At 36.1% G+C, this 4,244-nt stretch overlaps 1 pseudogene; it reads right to left on the reverse strand.

Annotated features, from left to right (window-relative positions):
• Positions 1 to 677: 677 nt before the first annotated feature.
• LOC145005149 (cytidine deaminase 1 pseudogene) lies at positions 678 to 1,864 on the reverse strand (annotated as a pseudogene).
• Between the last annotated feature and the right edge of the window lie 2,380 nt (positions 1,865 to 4,244).

Consider the following 4,244-nt stretch of genomic DNA (forward strand, 5'->3'; position numbering starts at 1 on the left):
GTGTGATGATTGAAAATGATATATATATATATATATATATATATATATATATATATATATATATATATATATATATATATATATATATATATATATATATATATACACTGCCATGGCGCGGATAAAAGCTTATGGGTTTTCTCCTGCTTATTCATTAGGGCGAGTGGATGATGTTTAGGGGTCGAAGAGTTGGAAGTAAAAAAAAAAAAAAAATGTTGATGTGATTTTACATGGCATTTGGGTTTGATGGAGGAGATAAATGATGTTCTTCTATCCTAGCAATATAATATAACTTCTTATCTTATTAAATATATAAAGTAACGATAAAGTTATCAAGAGGTGTTTGCCTAAGTTTGTTAAAACAACTTATTATAAGTTAAAAAAAAATATTTGGATAAAAATAACTTATTTCTATAAAAAAAACTACAAATAAATTATTATTTTCATAAGTTATTCTTTTTAATTTATTAGCTTATAAATGAATAAGCTAACAACCGATAAACATTTTTTTTTGTCAAGCACCGAACATAGAAATAAAAGGACAACGGATAAATATAAATAAAGAACAAGGATGCTCCCAATTAAAAAAATGAAATAGAAATGGTAGCTTTTGACGTAATATATATTAATTTAGCATAATATATATTAATAATTTAAAATGAAATTAGAAATACACATTTTAAATTATAAAGATACATCAATTATTTCTCTCCAATAATTGTGGGTCACAAATTTGAGTACAATTGATTGGATTAAATCAAATACAATGAAGAACTCTAAACTCGCATTTTGGTGAGATATATTTCAACATCAACCTAGCCGTATCCTCTTGTTTCACCAGCACTTCCTCCTTCTCCACCAACACCGCCGCCACAATCCTTTCATACCCACCACCGCCGGCAACCATGTACGCCACCAGCGCCGCCTGCACTGGCATCATACTCGGGTTATACGCCGCAGACTCCATGTAGGAACCCTTGTACACTTTCCCTTCACAATCCATCAATGCCACACCCGACGGACATCCACTGTAGGGAGCGTGTGAACCACGCGCCGCCTCCAGAGCCTCTGTTATAAGAGTTTCTTCGTTCTTTTCAATCAATTCGTGATACCCATTTGATAAATTCGGTGTATTTCCGTTTTGGGTGATCGAGGAATCATCTTTGAGAGACAACTTGTTGCTATGTTTCTCAAGAATTAGAGGCGTTTCTTGATCTAATAAATCAAAAGGGCCAAACGGGTTAGGTAAGATCGATGAAATCGGTTTGTAATCGGGGTTTTCTAGAGGTTGATCTGTGACTATGATCTGGGTTTTGGAAACTCCCCGAAGTTCTTGGAGGAACTGCCGGCAATGGCCACAAGGAGCGGCGGACACGGCTATGTTCAGTAGTTTAGGACCGCCGCCGTGGGCAGCGAGGTTGGTGATAAGGAACTGTTCAGCGTGGATGGAATGGTGGAGGGGAAGACCAGGGAACTCGATGTTGCCACCGAAGAATATTCGGCCATCGGAGCTTAATCCAACGACCCCAACGTTGAATTTCGAAATGGGTGTACGAGCGAGATCTTGAGCAGATTTAACGAGCGATGGGAGAAGTTGAGGGACAGTGAGACCTTTAGATCTCGCCATTGCTTCAGCTTCTGAAGCTGTGATTATGTATCTTCTTGTTGGTTGATTCATCCTGAATCCGGTGGCGTATGGTGGTGGTGGTGGGCGGTGGTTGGGTGTTGCTCCGTGAATCGAGGAGTGGAGGGGGAGGAAGGACAGATAGGATGGAGGAGGATATTTATAGGGGTTAATAAACTGATTCATATGCATTGAGGATTTGTATTGTACAACTAAATGACTCATATCTGGATTAATCTAGATCCTAAATATCATGATTGTTTATGATACCAATTCTTGGAGATTAGAAATGGTATATTCTTTCCAAGTTAAGTTTAAGATAATCTAAACTAGTTTAAATGGTTTATTTTAGTATTTTGTAAACTTATAACACTATTTTTTTTTTCTTTTTTGACACGGATTTTTTTTCAACTTTTGTTTACAATTATTGTCTTTATAAAAGAAAAAAAAAAACAAAAAACCTCATCTTATCCTTTCTCCCTCACGGATAGAGTTGCATACTTTTTGCATCTAATTTGGATTCAGATTTATGGATCCAACCGGTTCAGATTTAATCCGGATTTGGATTTGATAAAAAAAAAATTGTAGAGTTTAATAGAAATTTTGAATGGGATGATAAACCTAGTTGTTTATTATTGTAAAGTGTATTTAATAGATTTTGAGTTCAATAACAAATTAACCGATCAATACAAGAAAAAGATTTATAAAAATTCTATGAAATATAAGAAAATTTTATCAAAATTCATTATGGAGTTTGATGACTTAAAAACTTACAAGCTATGTTTAATTTAGGTAATTATAAATAAATAAAATTGAAAAAAATTACTGAATTTTATAAAATTATGCTTTTCTAAAACTTATATTTTCGTTAGAACTATAAAACTAGTTCTATAGTGGATCCCACCAAAGTACAAAAATAAAACCAATTGAACTATAAAACCAATTTAATAGTGTATCTCACCAAAGTACAAAAATAAAATCAATCTCAAAGTCACACGTTTAAAAGTCAAGTAAGGGTTTATTTGTTTACCACTTAATACCTTTTAATAAGAGATAGATCTCAATATGTAAGATTAGTAGTGTTTGTTTACCACTTAATATATCGTCTGAATCTGAAAAACACCACTTACCGAATCAAATCTAAAAACTCATCTGAAAAAAAAAATACACGCTTTTATCCCTAACCTAAACCAACGCATCCTTTTCTTCAAAACCCACGCATCCCTAACCTTCGCCATCTACAGTAGATCACTCATCCCCATCATATCTCTCCAGCCATCGTCACCCTGTTTCACCTCCGACGCTACCGTCCTTCAGCAACAAAGCAGGTATGTGTTTCATTCTTCAGGAATCGCTATTTCACCTCTTTCTTCTCTTGTTTTTTTTTTTTGCTTGCTCCTACCTTCGCTGTGACAATCCAAACCTTTTCCCGTTAACGTTAGCTTGACTCCGTTAAATAAAATTTGAATTCTATTTAGTTCCGTCAAATCCATATGATTTGGAAAAAACATTTAATTTATATAATTAAATTTTATATAAGAATCAGATTCAAAATCATGCGAAAATCTGGGTTTTTCCCTCGAAAATCACCAAAATTTGATCAATATGGTGTTCACGGCTGGGTGAACCCCACCACCAACCATGAACCCAACATATATATATATATATATATATATATATATATATATATATATATATATATATACACACACACACGTTTTCCTACTCTTATTTATGTTTTTCTGGCCGAAAACACACTTTCTCTCTCTAAAAACCATCACCCGAAAACCCAAGTTTTCTCTTCATCTATCACTTATTCCACCTTGGAACACGTTTTGGAGCATCAAAAACCCATCTTTTCATCAAATCAAGCATTGTTGTTCTTGAGTTCATGGCTGTAAACCCTTCAAATCTTCAAACTTCAAGGGCTGAAATTGTAACGACCAAAAATTTCAACAAAATTTAAACTTTTCAAAAACATCCCAATTCATTAAGTTATTACAAAAAGGTTTTCAATACATTTATTATCAGAGTATTCTCATGTCCATATCATAAAACATAAACACGAGGAGCGGTACGATCACGCTTTTGCCTTGCCACGGTCTCCTGAAGAACCTGAAAAACATTAAACCACAACTGTAAGCCCGAAAGCTTAGTGAGATACCCCCAAAAGACCAACCACACATACCATACACATAACATGCTATATCATAATGAATCACAGAACAGCCATGCATATCAGGTCTACTGTGAGACTGGTCCGTCGTGTCAGGCCTTCAGTCCACCTGGTCCACCCTCCGAGTCTACAGTATGACTGGTCCGCCCGCATCGGGCCTTCAGTCGGCCTGGTCCACTCTCCGAGCCTCGGCACGTCTGGTCCGCCCTCGTGGGGCCTACAACCTATCCGAACCGCTCGCTGGGCCTTCGGAACAACCGGTCCGCCCTGGATATCTTAGCCTACAACACGAAGCAGGACCCGCCTCAACCCAACTCCAGTTCAATCAAACCGATCTAGCAGATCACGTAACACAACATACTCTAAGCAGGATACCGACCTAACCGGTCACTAGCATAACATCATCCTATATACCAGGATACCGACCTTAACCAGGTCTCTAAC

Source organism: Lactuca saligna, chromosome 7 (assembly GCF_052625555.1).
Source record: "Lactuca saligna cultivar CGN05327 chromosome 7, ASM5262555v1, whole genome shotgun sequence".
Lineage (NCBI taxonomy): Eukaryota > Viridiplantae > Streptophyta > Magnoliopsida > Asterales > Asteraceae > Lactuca > Lactuca saligna.